This window comes from Camelus ferus, chromosome 20 (assembly GCF_009834535.1).
Source record: "Camelus ferus isolate YT-003-E chromosome 20, BCGSAC_Cfer_1.0, whole genome shotgun sequence".
NCBI classification, from domain to species: Eukaryota; Metazoa; Chordata; class Mammalia; order Artiodactyla; family Camelidae; genus Camelus; species Camelus ferus.
The window spans coordinates 33,135,095-33,160,066 of NC_045715.1; the positions used below are offsets into that span (position 1 = coordinate 33,135,095).

Below are 24,972 nucleotides of genomic sequence, written 5' to 3' on the forward strand. Positions count from 1 at the left end.
AGATGTCCTCAGTCTTCCATTTTCACTAACATCACATATACAAAGATTTATACCTGCCACGTAATTTAATCTGCTTACTATGATTTAGGTCTTCTTTCTCCAGCTCCTCCTCCTCCTCTTCGCCAACTTCGATGGCTTAGATTGAAGTCTCTTCTACTCCCTTAAAAGGTCCATATGATTTTTTTATTCTTCCAGAGGTCACTCCTAACTTACCAAGAATCCACAACAGGACTTTTTCCTGCCCTTTTTCTGAAGTTTTAAACGTTTATTTCTTCCTGACAAAAATGACAGCTATAACACAACAGTATTAAACCATTCTTGTCAGCTGACTCTACGGGGTGGCCTGCCTGAGCTGTCCCCCTGCTCGGCTTCTCACCTGGTGGGTCCCCATTGCTGACACCTGCTCAGGTCCGTGTCTGTGCAGTCACGTGGGTGTCCGCAAGCTCTAACCTCCGCCAGCCTCTCTGATGTAATTTTCCACGGCTCCCTTTTTTTTGCTCAGGGCACTGGGCCACATTCACCTCCCAGTTTGATGGCCAAATACATCTCGTTCTTTCCTCCCCCGTGGCCTTTGCACTTTTGTTCCTTCTGCTTGAACACTTTCCTCCTTCCCACTGCTACCTTATTAACTGGTTCTGCCAGCCCATCCCGCACTGGGGTCTGACAGCAGTCTTCAGACGGGAAGAAACAGCCCTACTCATCACACGTGGAAAACAGAACCACTGAAACCGCACGGTGTTCCCGCTGATGAGGCCCAGCTCCCCGGTTTGTGCAGTTACATCCTGTACCAAACAGCCTAATTTCATGGCTACTTGACTTTGGAGATGATTGTCATCAGCTTCAGATTCTCAACAAAATTTTGTTTAAAATTAAAATAATTCCTTTCACTTGTTCTGTGTTACCAAGATCAATGTCCAGTCATAGAATACATCTGGTATTACCCTCCTGCAACTGAAACAAGCATTTTAAGACTTTCCTCCTTAGAATTCTGTGGAAAGTTGAGGTATATATCCTGTTAGGGCGCTACTTGGTTTTGCATCCCATAGCTTCTTTTCCTCTCTGTTTTCTAAACCTTGGTTCTAGAACTAGAAAAACAAAGTGCAGCTCCCTGATACATTTTTTTTTTTTTATCTTAGGGAGTTCACACAAACAATAATTAACCTGGACAGGAGATCTATAGCCCCATCCAGAGAATATAACTCTTTCTGCACATCAGGGGAAAGAGATATCCTTCATTATTTAAAGTTGTCTCTCTATTTTCTTAGCAGCCTGAAAACATTAATTTTAAATGCTAACGGAATTACTAGCATGCTCCTCGATACAGAATAGATTCCAAATTCAATCTTAGCAGCTGTAGGCAATCAACAAACGGCGTTATCTGGAGGGATCTGGGAAGAGGGCAGATGCTGGTCAATCACCATAACCTAATTACAGCAGGGCACCTGCTATAGGCAGGATAGTAACGTTTTTATTGGGCTGGAAAAGAATTATCATTTGGGGGATTTCAAGCAGTTTCTGCCTACCAGGGAGGAAACCAAAATTCGCATCCTCTGTTCTGAGAGAGCCCTTTTAGTAATACAAGTAAGTACCTACTTATTATTTGGAGGGAACCTTCATTTACAGTGAAGAAACCCAAATACAGAGCTTAGAATGAGCTTAATAATATGAATTGAAGAGCTTTGACAGAACTGTGATGCATGAGAATTGTAGATTTGTTTTTCCAAGCCTAGACTGACTTAATATTGACTTAGTATTTTCTCTTGTTCTCAATAGGTTCTTACCCAAGATGATTACTCACTGGAGATTGGGAAAATGGATAGTGAAAGAAGAATGTAAAAAGGAATTCACTTGGCTTTATCCTGAAGACTAATTGCAATGTTGTCACTGAGGCCTGAATAATCCAGACTTGTGAAATGTAAAATGAACCATAGTGATCTTTCTGTCTGGGTCACTGGGAACTACCTCACGTGGGTAGATCAGGTTTCAGGTTCTCTGAGAAAGGACAGATACTTTTTATGTGAATCATCCTCCGAAAAGTTTAATTTGGAGGTAGAAAAGAAAGTGAACACTGGACTAAGGAAGAGAATGATTTCCTTTCTCTGTTGCTAGTTTGCAACAGCTGAGCCCATACTCTCGGATGGAGAGATGTTAAGAAGCATTCTAGAGTGTTGGGGGGAGACAAATCAAGAACAGGAGATTCTGTCTGGAAAGTCATCCAGTGATGTTAGTGGGGTGTTGAAGTCTCCTACTATTATTGTGTCCCATTAAGTTCTCCCTTTATGTCTGTTAGTATTTGTTTTATATATTCGGGTGCTCCTGTAGCCAAGACATGGAAGCAACCTAAATGTCCAACGACAGATGGCTGGATTAAGAAGCTGTGGTATATTTATACAATGGAATACTACTCAGTCATAAAAAATAATAAAATAATGCCATTTGCAACAATGGATGGAGCTGGAGGTCGTCATTCTAAGTGAAGTAAGCCAGGAAGAGAAAGAAAATTACCATATATTACTTACATGTGGAATCTAAAAATAATAATAATTATAACAAATGAACTTATTTAAAAAACAGAAACAGACTCACAGACATAGGAAACGAATTTATGGTTACCAGTGGGGACAGGGGATGATGGGAAGGGATAAATTGGGAGTTTGAGATTTATAGATAGTAACTACTATAAATAAACAACCAGTTTCTACTGTAGAACACAGGGAACTATATTCAATATCTTGTAGTAACCCTATAATGAAAAGAATATGAAAAGGAATATATGCATGTACACATATGACTGAAACACTATGCTGTACACCAGAAATTGACACAACATTATAAACTGACTATGCTTCAATTTAAAAAAAAAATTTTAAAAGAGCAGGAAAAGAGGTGACTTCTTAAATGACTCCAAGGTTAGGGTTCCCCTCAGTGTGACTAAACTTTAGACAGGCGTCTCCCAGATTCTAGGTCCCTCTTCTTTCTTTTGTTGAGCATTTGCTTTAGAAAGCGTGTAACTGTGTATTCTTTCTCAACAGATAACGTACTTCCTGCCCTGTTCTTAACTTTTAGAAGAGTTGCACAAGATCTCTTTAAGATGACCTGTTTTCATTAAAATCACTAAGCAAGGAAATTGAACTATATCTATCGGGCCCTGAAGAAATAATTAAGTTGCCGGATGTAGCCCTGAGCAAAGGGACAAGTGTTAAACTGCCCTGGTTCTCTGGCTATTTTCAGCACCACAGAGGATGACAAGGTAAATAAAAAACCAGTAGGTGGTTAAAACTCATCAAAAAGAAATCTCCACTCTCACTCACTTGAGTCTCTGTCATTTCTTTTTTTTTTTTTTTAAGTAACAAAACACTTTGCCTCTCACATTCGATACTCACTAAGCTCAGATGTACTTCCTCTCCAGTTTCTCATGTCTTCGTTACCTTTCCTTCACTTCTATTCACGTCCTACCTAAATTCTTTCTATTCATCACCTCGCCCCTCCACATAATCTTTTGCATTACCAGCCAAGCTCTTGTCGTGAAAGTGCTGAAATATTTCATTCTAAACACCGGATCCTTCACGACCAGCTGGTGCATGAAGTTACAGGTAAAACTCCCTTACAATACTTACTGCAACCTCAGCTCAGCAAATGTTGACTGATTACTTGAGTAACTACCACCCGTGGCGCTAGGTCACAGTAACGCAGTGCTGAGCAAAAATAAACACAAGGGCACTCACACAAGGGCACTCACAGGCGCATGCAGGAAACACACTTTAATCAGACACGCGCGAAAATAAAACTAAACTAAGAGAAAGTGCCGTGGGAGTTTTTGAAAGGGGAGTCGGGCCTAGGCAGGAAGGTTCTCCTGAGGGAGTGATGTGTGATCTGAGAGCTCCAGTGACTGTGAGTTACTCAGGGGCAGAAGGGAAGGAAGGAGTTTTCTGGCCGGAGGAGCCGTCAGACCACAGTGCACACTAGACAGATTCCCCAGCCCAACCAGAGCTCTGGAGCAGAGACTGCCTATTAGAGAAGTTTCTCACCAGGAGAAACGGTGAAGCTCTGTTACCCTCTCCTCGCTCATCATTAGCCAGGAGCTTCCCCTCAAAAAGCTGACCACGGTCGGAAGCTGAAGCAGACACTAAACACTGTGAATGGCTGGAGACGCTCAGATAACTATGTTCCTGGTAGGTGAACAGGGAGTCTTTTCCTGAAAAGAGAGCTGAGCAGTGCTTCTCCGTGTTGTAAAAGAAACAAAGTTCAACTGAGTAAACTTTAAAGACCTTACTGGCTTCAGTCAACGATGCAGGAACTGAGCAGCGTCCAGTCTAGCAGACAGCATTAGGGAACCAGGTCCATTCCGTTGCCTGATATGCAGCAAAGCGAAACACTGAGACTCCCAGGTTTACAGCCAAGAAAGAGTTTATTCGCAAGGCAGCCGAGTGAGGAGACCAGAGGACAATTCTCAGATTTATCTCACTGAAGGCGAGGGGCTTGAGACATTTATGGGGTAAGCAGAGTGGACTTAGGTGTGGGGAGAGGTGACTGGAAGTGAGGTAATCCGTGATCCGTGCAGGCGCATCTGGGTCATATGCTTCTGCATATTCAAAATGAAGGGGCTTAGCATGATCTGAGGATGGAGTCTTCTGGCCCTCTGACGTTAACAGGTCATTCCTTGGACGTCTGTGCAGGCCCGGTTTTAGGGTTGATGGTCCCAACCAGCCCCAGCTGGCTTACACAGGCCAGGAGCTGACTCCAAGTTCCTGTAAAACAACTGGGCTGCGTGAAGCTGGGAAGCCACCTTACAAGGAAAGGAGTTTTAACAAGCTGTTCTTTTATGTGTTGTTCGAGAATTTTGTTAGTTTATTGGCTTCTGTTAACTCTATGGGGCATGGTTTCAATAGAGAAGAGCTCTGAGGAGCTGTACAAAATGGAAGATTTTATCAGCAGATGGGAGCAGAAACAAGAAGTGGTACTGGGCAAAAAAGGTGGATTGTTACGGAAGGTCACTGTCCTCCAGGGGAGGGCAGGGGTCCACCAGGCAGATTACCTAACTAGTGCTGATAAGGCGATTCCTGAATGACTAGCTTAATATTCCATTTCTAGGAGAGCTGAAAAAGTAATTAAGTCTTGGTTTGGTAATGGGGGCTTAGCATAAGCGACCCCATTTGGGGCTTGTTGTCTTGTTTTTAGGAGGGTCCCCCACAATCCCCAGTAATACACAACATCATAGAGCAGGAACACCTTAATAGCATAACAGATGTCTTTATAGATAAAAATAAAGCCTTAAACCACTTAAAAAAAAAAAAACCACTCTGGGGTAAGTGGCAAAAACTCAAGTCTGAACCCAGATCTACATAATCCCAAAGTCCGTTGTCTTTCTGCTGTTCAAATTCAACAAATATTGCATATTGTCTGAACACATACTGGGTGCAAAGCTCTGTCCTAGACCCTGGGGATACCACAGTGAACAGACGAAAAGCCTGAGCTGTAGAGCTAAACACCTAGTCCTCAAGACACTAAAATACCTTGCAGGTATGTGCAGATCCACCTCTGGCAACCATTTACAGCCCGGGAAGAGTAACAGTGCAAGTAGAAGTTAAAGGTAGTAAATGTTCCAATTTTCAAGGAGGGGAAAAATAAATGTAGTTAGACAAGTAAGCTTGACATTCATTTATGAAGTAGTCTAGAACGCATTTTAAAACAGATGAAGAGCACAAAAAATGAAAAATCATGTAAAAGAAGAAAAACTCAGCTTGATTCCGATACCGTCAGCTGAACTGCAGGCATGGGTGCTGTTAATCTGATGTGGCAGTTCCCATGGTCAGGAACCTCCCAGCCTGGTGTCGGGAGTGAGTAAACCCATTGTGGATTGTGCGTGAGCCTAGGCAACCCTGGGAGCTGGACCCCGCACACACTGCAGAGAAGGAGGGCGTGAGCCCTCAGCTACGGGCTGGAGATGAGGACAAAAGGAGCCAGAAAAATGGTGTCAAAAAGGGAGTTTAAACCTGAGCCAACTGAAGTAAGCAATGGGAGACGGTACCCTTATAACTCGTATTGTCAACAGTTTGATTCTAGATGCCTTCGTGCTGGTCTGGAAATTAGGTGCGCACAGAAAGAAGATTCTGAATGCCCCACGGAAGGAGCCAAAGCTGAAACTACTGTGAATCTGTGCACATCTTAAATCTTCAGTTGGAAGCATTACTTGTTTTAATGCTTGCAGTTGTTCTGGGGGCAGAATCCCAGGGTATTCTGAATCCCTCAGACCCTCTGCCCTCTAAATTTGTATTCCCTGGCAAGGGCCAGAAAAATTTACAGGAAAAAAATCCAGTGGAGCCAGGAAGAGAAGCTTTCTGTCTCCTGGCAGCCCTGTGAGTGTCAGCACATAATTTCCAGCTTATTTACCTTGCATTACGAGGCAGTTACGGGTGCATTACAGCCCTCCTCAGTCACTCAGTCATGAGCTGATTAACCTCCCTAGCAGCTGGAGTAGCATCTCACTATTTGAGAAAGAAAGGAGATGTGTTCATGATTAGACTTAGTAAACAATCTGTCACTTTTCAAGTTTCGTAAACCTGAGAACATTTATGAAGGACAAGGAGGTAGGGTCCTCAGTGTATTTGATATAAAGCTCATGAGAGTTGAGGGAAGGATAATTTCAGGGTCCTACAGACTTCTTTTCTCATTTTAATTGACTCTCTGACAAAGCAGATAAAAAATGAGACTTCTTTAGAAAATTGTGTAGAATATTCTGTAAATAAGAGAAATAAGAAGTCCTATACACTCATATTTGTATTACACACACGCGCGCACACACACACACACACACACACACACACATCATTTAAAGTGTTAGGACTGAGGAAACAATCATTTGTAGCTAAGAAGAAATTGCTGGCACCAGATTACTCTCATTCCAGCTCTGCTATTTTATTTGCTGCCTGTGTGACCCCAGGCAGATTTTACACATCCGCCCTGTGAACCCCAGTTTCCTTCTTCACACAATGAGGGTAATAACAGTACCTCCCTCTTAGGGTTGTTGGGGAGATTTAAATTACTTTTGAAAACAGAAAAGTGTCACACGTAGAAAAGCATGCAATAAGTGGAAACATTTTTTTTTAATCAAAGGTGGTCCCCAAATTAACTTAGTTGGGCAAGTCAGACTTTCAGTAAATTTGCCATTAATTTGTGTCTAATGGGTAGCAGAGAATTATTTATCTGCAATGTTCTTCATGTTATTTTGCTATTTCTCTCCAGTGGGATGAACTGGGGCCAGAAGGGGAGCCAGACCCACTCTTTTTATAACAAAATGATCAGGGACTGTCCTCTGCTTTCCTGCCCCAGAAGATCCTAATGGTGTGAAGTCAGAAGAAAACATAATTTTCCACTTTTTCATATTCTTTGTAAGCCAGAGTTCCTTGCAGATCTGTTAACTTTGCTGCAACATCTTTAATAGTAAGATGGAGGAGGAAAAAATCTTACTTGGTGAGTAAGACTTTTTTCTTTCTTTCTTCCACCATGGAACTCTGCTGGTTAATATGAACAGTCCTTGAAAGAACAAGTCCTTGAATTACGACACCACCTTGCGTTTGAAGGACATTTTCCAACCATTAGCAACAACCCTGATAGTCATTTAAAATCTGGTTTCAATGAACACATCACAGAATCTCCAGGGTCTCAATTAAGCTGATTGTCAGTTGGAATAAGAAAAAATACAAAAGCATTAATCACAGACGCAACTTCCTGCAAAATCTGCAACTGAGTTCCGGAAGCCGTCCTGGACCTCCTTCTGTGGCTGTGATTTTTCACCCAGTATGTGGTCAGTGCTTCACCTGAAGCACAAAATTCCCCACTATGTTAAGTGCAGAGCATGTGACATGAATGCCGATGCAGGAGAAAAGTCCAGATGACACTGCAAAGTGTCACGTGGCACAAAATGTTGATTTGTGTGAAACTAACCCGTGAGAGCCTGAGCATGTAAGAACCTGCTCGATTTAAAATCATCATGTATTTTGTATTCACCTACATTTGACAGGATTCCTGATCAATCTCTCTTACTCTTTGTGTTGCTTCGTTGTTATTTTTAAAGATGCAGGTTATTTCACAAGACACAAATCTCAGGCACTTCCTCAGATCCCCCTGGTGCCGGCAGCCTCCTCGACACTGGCTCCCTTGTAGAGCTGCTGTGCTAAATGCTAAACGGAGTTTGATGGGGTCTCCCCAGTCCCCTGTCTGGGGCCAGTCAGTCACTCACCCTGGGATTGCCAAGCCCTGTACTTGGCTGAGCGCAGCCAGGCCAAATCTGCTGCATGGCCAGCGTTTCTGCCTCTTCCTTCTACATCCAAATTTGGATGAAACGTCACGTCATAGGAGAGGGCTTGATATTCTGACTTTGTACAGAAGGAGACACAGGATGCATCCCAGAATCTGGGGGAGTTAACTCCCACAAAAAGCAAACTCTGACTTAATGGGAAGCAAAAGATTAGAGAGCTTTCTAGGCGAGTAAGTTCCCCCTTCTTCCTCCCTTCCATCAATGCCCAAAGCCACAGTCTGTTTCTCCTTGTCATCCTCCAGAGCAGCCCCTGTGTCCAGCAACGTCCTTGCTGAGCTGCGGTGCCTCTGTGCAGCCCGCCATGCAGCGGTACCTAGCGTGGCCGAGCCTTCCTGCTCTCCGCCTCTCCCACGGCCTCACTTCCTTTTCCTCGTCCACTGGGCTGGGTTTCACCTTCATAACTGCTGTAGTATCACTTTTAGCTTTGCCCCAGGCTCTCTTTTCTAGGGAAACTGGCTATAACAGTTATATTTTCTTGTATTTTGAGATAGCAAGACTTACCATTTTATACTTTGTGTCTTTCTGAGTAGAACTGTGATTTTGGGGGGATTAAGAACACTAGCATTCTAAATTAAAGTGAGCTGAAATACTGCTATGATCACTAAGAACAAATAACTTGACAGGGTCTGGGGGAAACAAAAAAACATAATTAAATGTCTACTTTTACATGATTGGGAGATCAAGATAATTCAGAACAAAGCAATACACCTATTTATAAATGCTCTTAGGAGGAAGGGAAAATACAATTTGTTTAAAAAAGTTCATGCCCTTTTACTTTTCCAAGAAACACCATGAAAAGGCTAGCGCCTGGGGGTCAGCGGAAGGATGGTTGTTGAAGCAAGGGTGACCATTCACAGCACATAAAATACACGCGGGGAAGAAACCCTGGGATTCTAGATGACACTAAATAATTATTTACAAAAGACAATAAACACAATTTACTGACTCTACAACAAGACAAAAGACCAGGCTCATCAACCCAACGAAGCATGTTACCTTTTTTGTTCGTTTGTTTCTGTTCATCTTTGGTTTGTTTCTTGGGAAAGGAACGTGACGGGATTTGCAGCCCTCGGTGTCCTCCAACTCCACCCCTTGAAGGAATCAGGAGATTCTCCACTGGGTCCGTCCCTTCCCACCCCCTCATGCCAACAGAGAGAACCTCCAACATGGCAGCCCAACAGCTGCCTTTTAAAATATCTCAAATGTATGACTTATAATGAAATAACAAAATATATCATGACCATCGAACTCTCTTCTTTAACTGAACACAAACTAATGAACTGCAGAGAAGAGGGAAAGGGAAACCCTCTTAGGTTTGTTGTTCCTTGTTTATTTAATAGGCAGTGACTCTGCTGAGTGAGTTTGCGGGACAGAAGAATTTACTACCCCAAAATATGCCACTTTGGCATAAGGATTATTTTGAGCTAAAGGTACTTAAAAAGCAGCAGATTCAAGATGCCCTCCCTGCACCAAGAGAACAGTCCTAAATGGGGAGACAAAGCCAACAGAATTCTGTGCAAATAGACCTTCTTCTTACTGCGAATGAAAAATATTGCCTACAATACCAGTAAACAAAGGGTGTTACAGACATCAAGCCATCACATTGCAGCAGCCTGTATGGTGAGCCCTAAGGGAACTCAGGATGGAAACAGGATGCCTACCATCAAGCCCTCAGCCACTGCAGGCACCCCCAACTGTGCCCCCGAGGAGACTCAGGCTGGGAAAGCACAGGCTACTGGACAGCTAGGTGCACATCAAAGGAATGAATTCCATGAGCCCAGACTCTTGCATCTTCCCCTACATAGAAAAGCGCTAAATTCCTTAACTTGAGGTATCCAGTTTTCTTTATTTAACAGTAACCTTTTGACTTTCCAACTCCCTGGTCTTTGTTGCAAAACCTCCTATTTATCTTGCCTCCTCCCTTACCTCTTTGGAGCAGTCTCTTAGAGCTGTCTGAGAGGCGATCTCCTGGGCTTGACGCCGTCAGGAAGTCCACCAAATAAAACATAACTCTCAAGATTGTGCATTTTTTTCAGTCGACATTACAATAATTCTCACCTTACTTTCACCTCCCTGTATATTCTAGCTACTTTCCCACAGTAGCCTCTCTGTTCAACCTAGTATTAAAATCTTTAGGTTTCACCATTTTTTTGGGCCTTCTCTCTCGGGAGGGCTCCCGTGTCACGTAAAACATGTACGTCTGTAAGCTTTCCTCCCGTGAATCTGTCTTAGGTCAGTTTAATTTTCAAGCCCAACCAAAAACCCCTAAGAAGGCAGAGGTCATATTTTGCCCCCCCCCTGCAAGTTCCGTCTCCCTTCGCCTTCCACCCAGCACTGACTCCTGCTGGCTCCTGCTTGGGGTGGGATCCCTGGCAATAGCTGCTGCTACGAGCAGCTGGGTCCCCAGCCGCTGATGTGCAGAGAAGAGGAGGTGATCACCTGACAGAGGGTGCAGCGATCAACCACAAGTTCTGTTCCCATTCCACGTCGGCTGATCATTTCATGGTTCTAGGCTGACTAAGGGAACAACAGTGCTGTAAAAGGGAATGGTCGGCTTATGCTTTCACATAAAAATGAAAAGTGTTTATGACCACCCTAAATGATAAATACTTGGTCTTCATCCTACTGCAGCATTTGACACTCTGCCTTTGAAATGTTTTATCCCCACTCCATTAAAAAATTTCCCTCTCCCGTGCTCCCAATAGCATATAAAGGATCATAATTTATTTCCCACTTAAGCTAGAAAGGTTAACATGCTCTTAGAATCTCTCATTTCCTCCTCCCTCTTTTTTTCACTGCTACTAGTCTATTTCACTCACCGTAATTTCTCGCCAGGACAATGGTTGTTAACACTTGTCCTGCTTCCTGTCTCCCTCAGCCCCAATGTGTGCATCCCAATGCATCGGAATGGTGTTTTTATAATCCTCTCCCTAGCATCCTACACATCTGCTTGGAAGTCACCTCTCGCCCCTCACTGCCGGTCACTCCAGATCTCTGGTTCTTGTTCAAGACACACCCACATCACAGCACCACTGCTGCTGCGGTTTCTTCTGCTTGAAATACTGCCCCTCTGACTTGATCAAATCTGTGTCACCAGAGAAGCCCTAATGCAAGCTTCTTCTTTTCATAGAAACTTTCCATGACTCCCTTGCTCAGGCATGATTCATCGCTGCTTCCTCTATATTCCTGTAGCAATTCATCACACCTTTTATAGATTTTAAGAAATGTGTATGATTAATGAAGGCATTTCACTCTTTCTTCAATTCCTCATCAGTTTAAGTTACTGCAATTACAACCTTTACTGAGCTATGTCATTGGCCTGTGCACATACACCAGTCTCTCGTCCTTTCTCCTTGAGAAAAAGGACAAAATCCTTACCATCTTCTTATACACAGTTGTCTGCCACCAGTGTCTTGCTCAGAGAGGGTCCTGATAATATTGTTTCTCAATAAGCTTTATTACACAAGAATTCACATTAGGTAATTTGTCCTTGTGTGTGAACATCTTACTTATTTTTTGGTAATTCCACTTGATTGCTTAATTGTAAACCCCTTACTACTCACACTGGGACACAGACGCCAGCCTTTCTAGCCCACATGAGAAGCAACTGAATTTGATGAATATCAAGGAAGAATCCTAATTTAATCAATCATATAATTCTTTGTCTCTTAATTAGAAAATGAACTAAAAATGCTTTATTGAGGTGACTTTGTTAGATTAATTTGATGGACTAGAGTAAAATAAAAAATGCACAGTTAAAATATGACCTATTGGTTTCCTTGCTTAATTTTATTAATTTCCTTCAATATGCCAGATATTGTGAGAGTTAGAGCAAGCAAAGTCAAATAAGACACCACCTCTCCCCTCAAGATATTCACAGGCTGACACAGTCCCAGAAATGTCAACAACTAACATCCAAAGCCAACGAATCAAGAGACAAATGGAGACACAGCAATGCAGTGAAAAGGCAAAACAGGAAAAATTAACTCAAACTGAACGTCCAGAACACATTTCATGGAGGAGGTGACCATTCAGAGGATATTTTACCAAATCGGACCCTGACTGTTGGCCTATTTGTAATGAGGACAAGCTCACTTTGGATTCTATCATTGAAATTTGTTCTTTTTTTACCCCCTAAACAGTAAATTTGTTTCCTCCTGTTTCATGTATTCCATCATTTCACAGGATCATTTGTGACAGCTGTTTGGAGAATAATCTCAAAGAACTACTACAGACTTCCCTGATCATGTTTTGTGAACAAATGTCAGTTTTCCTTATGAATGTTTTAGATGCTAAAAAAAGAAAAGTAATTGACTTAAGGTAGTCAAATTCACTGGAAGTAAATAATACATGATATCAATCTGGATGTAAAAATTAGTTATACATAAACAGCCATTTGTTTACTGATTTTGATGGGAATATTAATGAACTCAATGCTTTTGTAGATTATGTAAAATTGCTGCCTTAAAAAAAAAACAAGTTATTTTTAAAGGGATTTCTCTTACTATTGATTTCTAAAGCAGTTAAAGTACCCAAATTACTACTCAGTACTTTTATGTTGTCAGTATAATATACTAGAATGGTTTAAAATGTCTCAAATTACTTACAACTTCTTCCCTGCACCCCAACACCCTCCCAATTCCCACAATATAATTTATAACCCTTTCTCCATAATTAATAGATATAGGGAATCTTGTTCTTAGAATAAATTAAAATCTAGAAATTTATCAATGCCTATGAAATTGATAAATTTAAAAAAAGCAGCCTACTGCAAACTTGAAAAAGTAATTACTCTGGTGGAGGAAGTGGAGAAGAGAAAACGTGTGCTGTGCTCTCTACATGTATTCAGTTATAAATTATTTTGCTAAGCCTCTAAAATTTAAAAAATATGCTAGGTGTCATTAATGCGTTTATGCCAAGGAAAGGTAAACAATTAAAGACACTTCCTAGACAACACCCCCTAGGCAGTGTAAAATACACGTAACAAGTATTAAATAAAACCTCTGCTTCTCATCGCAGGCAGTGCTGATTAACAGGACTGTTATTTGAATCACACTTAATAACTCTGTTGTTGGGCAAAATCTGTTAAGTCTCTGCCTCCTTTTTCTTAAACATAAACCATGTATATAATGTTTCCAAAAAGCTTCGAAGGATGTAGCACTTTGTGTAGGTTTTCCAGGAGAGAGGGGTGAGTAATTCACTACTGCAGTGACCATGCCATTTTACGATAACACTCCATCAACATTTTACCATGACGCTCTGTGACACTAAGGCTAAGGAGAAAGATTCTCAGTAGCTTCTACCGTGCTGGTTCCCACGTCACTGTGACAAGTACACGTGTCCCTAATGACAATACATTTCATGACTGTCAACTCCGTGCAGACATCCAGCTATATATCGTAAGTGCACTCTCACCCGCCCTTCATAAGCTCTCCACAAAGTAGGCATCTCTGTTAGTCTCATTTTAACCTCATTTTACAGATGAGGAACAGGAGTTACGGAAAGGTCACATTACCTGTCTAATGTCACTAAACCAGTAATTAATGAAATGAAGAACAAGAGTGCAGGACCTTACCTTTGTGGTATCCATCCAGCATGCTCTCACCTGCCAGAAGGTACAGAGCAGTACCACTGTCCACGGGCGCCATTAAACTATTTCCTTAACTTTGCATAATATTATACTCAATTTTATAAATCTTGTCTAAAAATGATATATCAGTGACAACGGTGCGGCAGTTTAGCAAACATCATGTCCAAAAACTCTACACTTTGCTCACCTCCAGCTTCCCGCTTCCTCCTTTTCAAACGGTCTCATAATAGCCGGCACTTCCACAGACTCTCACGTTCCTGGTGGAAGAAAAGGAAAAGCATTACAGATCCTTCTTCCTGCCTTTCACGGGACTCAGAAAAGGAAAACAAGAACATTAGTCTGGGGTAGTTTTAACCTCATAAGACGAGCAAAATATAAGCAAGTCTGTATCCTGGTACTCCCCCTTTGCATGCCATCTATCCTGGACCATACTGTCCTAGAAAAGTGGTAACATTAAGGAATTAAAGTGATGGACACAGAGAAAGACAGGGATAGAACCCAGCAGACCTGACCTTTCACACTCCTTCAGCCATGAGGAGATTCCAGAGAAAGACAAAAAGCTCTTTATCTATAAATCATTATTATAATCCATATTTATAAGGCTGGGAGGTTTTGCAAATGAATTGAATTGAGGTCATTAGTTAATCATTTTAAAAAAAATTAACTTTGAAGATGAATTAGGATGGCCAAAATTTCTGAGCTAACCTAAAGTTAAATAAAAGAAAATAAATTTTAAATGACTCAATCTCCTGGTTAAACCATTTGTCTTAACCCTAGGGAAGAAACACGATCTGGAAAACCAGAATCAACTTGTGGTATTAGTGGAAAGGAGGGAGGAAAAGTACCCCCTCTTAACTTTTAATGATTTTTCATATTAAAGTCAACACCTTGAGATATCCTAGAATGGGAGCTATAAAATGCACAAGATTATTATCTGTATGTATTTGTTCTCCTGTGGATGAAAAGGATTATTAGGAGGGTGTATGATTCGACCTCTCGCATCCTTATACGCTCCAAAAATAGTCTGATTGTATGTGTAAGAAAACAGCTGAAGGACATGAGAAAACATGAGGGACAAGAAGAAACAGCAGTGGCCAAGTGGTACGCACCATCTACAGAGCAGTGCAGATTCTATCTTGAATGAAGTTTACTCTCACCCCAGCACGAACCCTGAATTTTCTCTAATATAATGCTTCTCAGAATTACAGCTTTTTCGAGCTGTCTGCCTCTTCTCTCCTTCCAAGGTGAAGGCCTGTATGAAGTCGCCCATAGGTGAGTCAAATCAAACTCAATTTATCCTCTTTTCCAGAAGATCACCAAATGCCCTCCCACACAATGAGAGGAGAATGGAAGTCCATGTGTGTGTTTTAATTTTTTTTTTTTTTGGATTGCACAGAAGTATACAGGTAACATTTTATTTGAAGATAATGGATTCCAACTACAGATATTTTCATTGCTGTAAGGGGGAAGAATGTAATTTACAGAGAAGTGCCCTAGTTTGGAGCTTCAAGGCATCATAGACTGTTAGAGCTCCGTGGGACACCAGGGAGCATCTACTGTCAACCCTGGGTTTATAAATGAGTCAATCAGAGACCAGGAAATTGAAAGAACATGTGTAGAGTCAAAAACTTGACAGGTACGGACTAAAATGAAAACTTCCTGACCACGAGCAATGCTGCGTTCATTCCATTTCGTTCTTTAACTCACTTCTTCTGAGCACTGTCCCTTGATCTGAACCCTTGAAAACTAGTTTGCTGAAATCTTTGAAAGTTCCTTGGAAGAATGAATAGGTCTGAAGTACTACTGCCATTTCCAAAGCAATGGAATACACAGTATTCTGCGTGTGAATGTGTGTGTAAATAAAATTACTGTAATCAAATCAACATGCTAATGACATAGGACTAGAAAGGCAACTCAGTGTAACAGAATAGAGAATCCAAAACTAGATCTCAGTATTTACAGTAATGTAATTTAATAGCTAACACAGACGGCATATTAACTGAAGGGGAAAGACAGATCATAGCACAGTGGGTCATATACCCGTGGAAGGAAGCAAACTGCTGGCCCTGTGTCTGTCAGGACTGCTCTCTGTTCTAAGTATCAAAAACCTCATGATTCAGCAGCTTAAACACATGGAGGGTGGTGTTTTCACCTAAGCCTAGTGGAGTGTAATCTGGTCCATGGCGGCTGCCCAAGGACACCATCTCCTTCCTATCTTTCTGCTCCACCATCCTCCCTGAGTGGTTTTCACTCTCACCACTGCAAGATGGCGGCAGAAACCAAAGACATTACAGACGAGAAAGAGGGAGAAAGGGTTTTGAAAATGGGTTTTTTATTCGTTTTTAACAGGCTTTCATTTTTACTCAGAAAAGAATGCCTTTCCCAGGGATTTGTGCTTATGGCCCAACCAAGGTCAAGTGGCCCCCAAACTGCAGAGGAGCCTGAGAAATGAACTCTTAGCTTCTAGCCTTGAAAACAGAAAAATGCCAAGACAGCAGGATTTGGGACATTGATTGCAGAATAAGCCAACCTACACAGTCTGTCACATTAGAAAACAAAAACAAAAACAAAACAAGAAACTTTAAGGGCATTGAAGAACGAAATGTAAATTAAAATAAAATAAAAGTCTGTTTAAAAAAAAGACTATCCATCAAGGAGTGAGGAAGACATGCTTAAACTGGAAAATTATACATAATAAAATAAAAACACTTACATATATTTTAATTTACAAAAAAACTTAAAATTAATAAACAAACAAAACATTCAGAAAATGCCTATTATATAGTTGCAAACACACACACACACACACACACACACACACACACACACTCCACAAAGAATCCGTACAGATTTACAAGATAAAAAGCTCAAATGAACAAATGGGCAAAGGATATTAGTCAGGGTGATTTGTAGACGAGCGAATTGAAAGAGCAAAATAACATAAAAGGATACGTTCTCAGCAAAATGTAAATTAGACTAACAATAAAATAGCATTTTCTATTTATTAGACCCGCAAACATTTTCTGAAGACAGAGAGACCTCCTGTAGCGAGAACGCCTGCAAAAGGATATGCTTTTCCCTGGTGGTGGAAGTGTCAAGTTTTATGTCCTTTTCAGAAAGCAGTCAGGCAGCATTTTTTAAAACCTAAAATGAATACATCCTTGACCTTAGAAGTAACATTCCTGGGAACTTACCTCATAAAATCAAAGGCATTTAGACATAAGGCTATAACTCTAAGAATATTAACTGCAATATTGTTCACAGAGGCAAACCACTGGGGTGAAAATTTAATATCAATTAATAGAAAAATGGCTTGGCTAAATTATATTATATTCACATTCTGGAATAATATGTAATCCATCATAAAAAAAACTGAAATTTTACCAATTGAAGCATTTCCATGATTTTTTGAGGGAAAAAAAAAAGCGCATGAAGAAAAACATTCATGATCATCCCACTTTGGACAATAACAAGTCTGACTGTGGATGATACATAGACAGACAGACAGACTTGTGTGTGTATATGTTTATACATAATCGTATAAACATGGAGAAAATATGTAAGAAGATACACTAGGTTGTATACCTACGTGACAGGGTTAAGGGGTGATCTTGGTGGAGAGGGGGAGGAAGAAATGGGGAGTACCAGTAGTTAAGTAAAAAAAAAAAAAAGAAAAAAAATACCACTAGTAACAACAATGTAACAGCAGATATGACCTGCTGCTAATTGTGCATTCATGTAAAGCTTTATTTGATTATATACAAATATTTCTGACTATGTTTAAATTAATATAGCAACGTGGACACTTGGGCATAGAATCAGTGGTTGTAACATGCCTGGAATATCATGTGTGATTCCAGACAAGTGTCACAAACATTTAATAAAAAGAAAAGAAAAAGGATCATGAAAAAGTAACCCAAATCATTAGCAAGTGGAAAACCTTCAGTCTTTCTAGGGTTCTAGAAGAACAGGCATTAACGTGGACGAGACACCTCCTTTTCCTTTCAACACACCCCACCCTCACTGTGCCCTCATATTCAACAGCTGACTTTACCAGCTGCTCTAGAGCGAGGAGAGTAATTAGTGGACTGGAACATCTCAGCTTCCCACTGCCATACCTATAACCTTAAACCAGCTTCCACACATCCTTCCCCTCCTCCATCTATAGTTAAGCTCTCCTCCCAAACTCTAAACACCCTCCTTCTCAGAAAGCGCTTTCTATGCGTTGCCTCTCCTTGCTCTCTCACGTCTTCAACTTACCCCTCTTTAGGCTGTTGTTGTTGTTTTGATTAGTATTTAAATATAAATCTTACCAAAAAATCATCCTAGGTCTGGGCTGGAAGATGTAAAAATTAAGTGTAACATTTTGCACGTCTGAAAACAAAAAATAATCATCAGAAACTACAGAGGGCTTGTCAAAACGATTCAGTAACTTTAAGAGGTTCCCATGGTCCAAACATGGTACAGTTTAACATGGCATCAGTAAGAATAAGAACTCCAAGAAGCAGAAAATGTTCAAGAAATTTTGAATCCATGTTCATAATGATCATTTCTGAAAAAAGAAAAATAAAAAATTAATGTTCTGGTCACCTCTGAAGGACATCAGGAAATTAACTCATAATTTTGAAACTGGTCCATAAAGGAAACAATTCAAACACCTCTCTTTTATATACAAATTGTACCTTAGAGCAACCAAACTGTTACTGAGGGAAAGTCTCTCTTTATAGGCTTATTCCAACCAATGAATGAAAAGGGAGTATGTAATAGAAATACCACGTTTTACAACTCTTAATGCATTAACAGATCTGGGCAATGATGTTCAATGTTTGCTAATTTCACAATAAAAGGAACAACCAGAGATTGTCTCCAGATGAAAGGACAAGCCACTACTTACGAACTGGTCTTCAAACAAAACTGAACTGCAACATGATCAAGATTCCAAATCTAAGTACCAACGTACAGAAAACGCAGAGGATAGAACACGTTACATAGCACAATCCAGCAACCAGCAACACCCAAACCAGGAAAAATTCTGCAAAACGAATGGTCCACTTTCTTGAATAAACCAGTAACAACAACAAAAGAAGGCGTAAGGGAAGAGAAACTATTGTTTAAAAGAGACATGAGAAAAGGTAACTGATTCTGGGACCCGATTCCACATGGAGGAATCCCCACACCAACAATTCTCCTTAACACCAGCTCTTACAATTTAACTCAATTCTGACACGATCTACCCGGGGACACTGCCTGATATCACAAGCCAAGGGGCTCAGTGCCCACTGTCCTTCATACGCACACTTCAGACACCAGTCCCAAAGCCAGGTTGTCACCTGTGCCCCTGACCAACCAGCCAGAGACTGGAGGTTCCAACGATCTCCTCCTTGGCTTTGATTAATGTGCCAGAGCAGCTCATAGAACTCAGGGAAATACATTTACCAGTTTATTAAAGGATATAAGTGATACACATGAGCAGACAGACGAAGAGATACGCAGGGTGAAACACATAGGAAGGGGTACTGAAGCCTCCGTGGCCTCTCCAGGCATGCACTCTGTCTGCACCCGCACCTGTTTACCAACCTGGAAGCTCTCCGGACCCCCTCCTATTGGCATTTTATGGAGACTCTCTCATGTAGGCACGATCAGTTATTAACTCCGTTTCCAGCCCCTCTCCTCTCTCTGGAGGATTGGGGGGGGGGCTGAAAATGCCAAGCTTCTAATCATGGCTTGGCCTTTCTGGTGGCCAGCCCCCACACAGGAGCCATCCAGAGTCACTTCAATAGAACAAAGGATGCTGCCAGTGATTTAGGAAATCAGAAGGGGTTTAGGAGTTCTATGCTAGGAGCGGGGGCCAGAAACCCACCTACATACGTCCTATTATCCCACAATAGTCACTGCAATGAAAAGGCTTTACTTCAGTCCTGAATTGAATAAATAAATGGCAAAAAATAACTAAAAGACAGTTGGAGCCACCTGAACACCGACTGGAAATTTAACAATACTAAGCAATTATTGTTAATTTTTAGGCAGAATAATTATATTGCGATTAGTTTAGAAAGAAGACTACTTTTTAGTGATAGAGGCTAAAATGCCTGTTAATGAGATTCCATGATGTTTAGGATTTGCTTTAAAATAATACAAAGGGCGGAACTTGAATACAAATGAAACAATACCAGAAAACTGATCACTGTTTAACTGAATGATGATGACATGGGCATTTGACGTATTATGTTACCTTTTTTTGAATATCATTGCAGTTTTCCATACTATCTTTCTTATAAATGTTCCCTTGATTCTCCCTTTCATCTCCAGCAAATGGCTTAAATCCCTCATTCCCATCATAACAAATTATGAAATAAGTTACCATTTCCCTACTTTCAATCTCTCTTCAAACTTATCCACCAACCTCCCACCCACGTCAGCTTTTTCTTACTGTCACACTTAAACTGTACTTTCAAACGTCAGCCAAGGCCTGCACATGCTTAAATTCAGTGAGTGTTTTCTAGTCCTTGCTGGCTTTAACCTTTTCCCTCCCTCACCCCTGTGGTGCAGTCCCTTCTTTGCAACGTTTCTTCCCTCAGCTTTTCTCCTATGACTCCACTGTCCCTCCACAACCAGCTGTGCACTCCTGGCCCAGAGGAGACCTTCTCTCTGCAACAGCGGGAAGTTTTTAAAGCATATTCTCTCCGCACTCCCCGTCAACCTCTGAAATCAGAATCTCATTTCAGGGCATTAGGACCCTCTGTCCTCCCCACCCACTCCTCTCTACCTACGGGTGCTGACGTACAATTTAAGTGCTACTTATTATTCCAGCCTTTCTTCCTGCAGGGAGCCTCCCCTTCTTTTACTAAACGCATCTTTCCTGCTCTGTTCCCATAAGACGATATACTTCCTCTAATAATAAAACTCATCACACACAGTTTGCTTATTACATTGCCTTTTTCTCTGAAAGACTAAATTCGCTAAAAGCACAAACCTTCTCCCTCTTATTTGCTGCAGTATTCTGAGCTCTGAGCAGTACCTGGCTCAGAACAGAACTCCAAGCATTTGTTAAATGCCTTGTTTGATTCCCTATTTGTTGACCAAAATGGCTTTTTCTGTGTATGTTCCTTCTTTGTTCCTGTATCCGTGGAAAATTGTTTTTACTTGCACTCAAAACTCCTGGCTCAAACCCAGTAAGAGCTACAAAGAAAAGTCACAAATTTAAAGAATAAATTAGGGCAATGTTTCCAACTGCAGGTATGCTCCAATACATTAGAGGATACTGAAATCAAATCACAGTATTTTTAATCAAGTAGAATATAATAGGAAATATGTAGGTGTGTTGCACAAAGTAAGAGTAACCATTTACTGTAATTTTTTATTGAAGTATAGTTGATTTATAACACATTAGTTTCTGGTGTACAGCACAGTCATTCAGTTATATACTCTTTTTCATATTCTTTTTTGTCATAGGTTATTACAAGATATTGAATATAGTTCCCTGTGCTATACCTATATTATATTTAAAATTAAATACATATACATATATGTGCATGTGTGTATATACCGGGTTAAGATGTAAACTGTTATCTTTTATTTTCTGCAAGTCTCAAATGAAACCATGTGAAAGCTATCCATTCAGAAAGCAAGTAATCAGGAACAATAAAGCAAGGGTGATTTCTTCGCCAGCAGGATTACTCCCAGTGATTGCAGAAGCAGTCAGTCCTTTCTGGATATGGATTTTAATAAAAGCAACAGTAGCTAAAGTACCCTCTGGAAACAGCTGGCATCCTCACTTAAAACCCACCAAGGAAGGTCTGATCTGCAATTCCCGTAAAAGCATTTTGACTCTAAATGGCTGCATTTCTTAAGGCCAAAGTAACCATAGATAAGAAACCATTGCTTAGAGAAGAAACCAGCCCTTAGATTAGGCCAAAATGCCACAGATGAGTTCTACGTTGGATATATTTTCAGAACTTTTCCAGGAAGGACTTTATGTACTGCCCTGCTAAGCTTTTCAAAGGTGTGTCAAATTTGTCTACGACATCCTAGCGTCAACCTGCTTTCCAACATAATTCAATCCTCACTCCTTCCCTTCCCAAGCCCTACTTCTAAGTACAGACCTTGCTGATCCACTGCTCTCTGCTCCAGCTCCTTGACCCTCTGCTATTCTGTCTTTCACTTCTCACTCTCCTTTGGATATAATCAGTTTCAAGTCCTTTGTGGAGGGGGGCTCCCAGTCAAACATGGAGTGACACTACAGGGCAGATGGGGAGAAAGGACACAAAGTTACGTGCTTTGCCCATGGTAACTTTTGTACTGTTTGTCTCTTGATTATTTTTAAGAATGCAGAAGAATCACAAAGTACTCCTGTAATTCCAAAGGTGTGATGCGGTGGGGGTAGGAGGGGAGACAGATGAGTGCATTTAGGCTTAAATCTTTCTTCAGGTTGTGATAGTTAAGCCTCTGCTTCTTTGTAATTCAAACAAGTCTTCTGTTGAAAAGAACAATGATTGATGAGAAATACTCTGTTGTCATTTGTCCAAGGAAAAAAGTTGTCCCCAAGCTAAGAAACGGATCAAAGGTGTAGTACATCTTGTGATTAGAGAAAATGGCTGGCAATGACCTTGTTACGTTGTTACTTCCTTGGAGCTCGGCTTCAGACCAGTGCTTAACACCATTTCAACACTTTCTATGGATCAGACCCATGGCCAGGAGATGAGCTGAATCCTTTTTGGAGAGGGTGGGTTTTTTTGGTGAGCTGAACATGGAAAACAATTTAACCTCAGCTTATGCACACAGTTAATGCCTCAGCACAGACACCAAATTGCCAATGTTTTGAAAACTTCTAATTCAGAAATCAAGATCAGGACACCATGGTTCATAGCCAAAAGTTCTAAAATCATGATGTAGATGGGAGTTGTTTTTTATGTGAATTAATTTTTAAAAAACAGAGTAGCACTCATTCCACATATTTTTGTAGCATGAATCATCATGACATAACCTTGAAATCTATAAAGTGAAATAAACATATTAGAAATATATCTATAGTGAAGTCACCTTTGTGTTTGTCTAAGAGAAGTAATTTCCTTGGCATCATATGCTATTTATAAACAGTTTTCCCTTTATGCACACACTGATTAAATGCTTTTTGCCATGCTGGCTTCTGACCCCAAAAGATCTGTTGGCATTAAAACAAATTTACAATCTTGTTTTATTACTGAAACAAAATTTTATTAGATTGCCCTTTCTCTTTCAAGTTTCTGATCGTCAAAGTCTCCTTTGAGCGTAGCGGACATTCTTCTCATATTTCACATTGATTCTTAGCCAAAGAAATAACAAGAGATAATAAAATCACAATGGCTGAACGGCACAAAGAATTAACTCAGCATTTCAAGAAACAGAAACACACCTGGCATACTGTGAAATCACTGCCACCGAGCATGCTAACGGATCATCATTTTGTATCCTTTAATGACATACTTGATTCAGACTTCTCCTGGAGACATTATTTTCTTTTAAAATTAATTAGTGACATGAAAGTTACCATTAGTATTTTAATTAACGTCTTATAAAGAATGCATTGATGTATGTAACATGGTCCTCGGCCTTCCTGTGGCACTTCTGTCTCTGAAATTTCTGAGCACTTCAAACACATAGCAACCATATGCCAATTTATGGGTTAGGAAGTCTCTTACTCGCCCTTCTTAACACATGGAAGCAACGTTGTTAACTCTTCTGGATGTCCACGGCAATGGGTTCTAATGGAGAGTATGTTAGAATGAGTTGCAAGCAAGCATCCGCCTCTAGACTTGACTTTCCCATCAAATAGCTCTGGGTCTCCAGGCAAAACAGCCTCTGGATGGCGACTGACTCGTCTGTAACAGCAAGGACTGGGCTAGCTGACCTCTGGAGTTCCAGCTCTGAAAGCTGCAGCTCTACGCGTCAAATGTTCTTTCCTCTCATAAGCAGTTAAAAGAAACGTGGTATGTTTGCTCTCTTCTTGATTGCAGTCAGTGGTAAAACAGGGGTACTTACTACACAAAAGACTGAGGACAGCACTGCATAGATGGCATAGAACTTCACCTTACCAAAAAACCCTGCAGAATTCTTATAAAAATTACAGAAAACCAGGACAACGTTTTTGACATTTTTACATGATTTTTTCCCCTGTTATTTTATCCACATGCAGAATGTACAACGTGGAATTTGACTTGAACATGCTTTGTTGCCACTTCTAGACGTCCTAGAATGTACTTACATAAAGCACGTGGCTTGACTAGAACTCTCAAACGTTGCACTGGTTACTCTCTGCACGGCAGCAAATAATATAATTCCAGAGTAAACATCCCCCACCCCTTTCTATGTTGAAAGGGGCAGCACAGTCAGGAGTGACAGGTTTGTCAACATACAGAATAGCTGCATAGCCCTTTTGATAAAATCGAACTTTGAAATTTCACTTAAGTTTTATCTGACATGTTAATGAAAATAATGTCTGGATTTTCCATATTAACTGGAAAAATAATATACTATGTTTCAACAATAGAAGATCCTGTCAACTTAAGACTCACTCTTATTGTAGGTACCATTAATATGTAAAACATTGTCATTCAGTGACAACCTTACACACTCCTGTTCTATTTTCATGTTTTCAAATCATAGGACGATTTTGGGAAAAAATTTTAAATGTCAAACTCAATCAACAGTACACAAAATCCAATTTTTGTCACTTCAGTGATGACAACATAAATGCCCAATGACCAAATGTGTGCATGCACTGAGTCTGATAACTTTGCCATCACTGCCCCTGGCTGACAGGGGCTATTAGATACATCCTGACTTGAGAAATGCTCAGATGTGAGCATCTTGGAATCAATGAACTGTGACATAGATTTATAAAACGTTCCTATATAGTATTAATATGCATAAAGCAAAACCACTATTTCGGTAGCCATCATCTCTAACACAGTAACTACTGACATTGCATACGGCCTTTCCGATTTTGTCCTGCATTTAAGAACATTCTTTTTATATGCAATTGCATATAACTACTCAGGGGTTATCCAGGCACCTCAAGCTGAAAGGG

The 24,972-nt window shown here is 40.7% G+C and overlaps 1 long non-coding RNA gene across 1 annotated transcript in view; it reads right to left on the reverse strand.

Moving 5' to 3' along the window:
- LOC116658307 overlaps window positions 1–24,972 on the reverse strand; it is a 140,452-nt gene that overhangs the window by 92,210 nt on the left and 23,270 nt on the right. The window contains exon 3 of the long non-coding RNA XR_004313636.1: window positions 14,095–14,164. This is a non-coding gene — a long non-coding RNA (uncharacterized LOC116658307). The remainder of the gene's footprint in view (window positions 1–14,094; window positions 14,165–24,972) is intronic.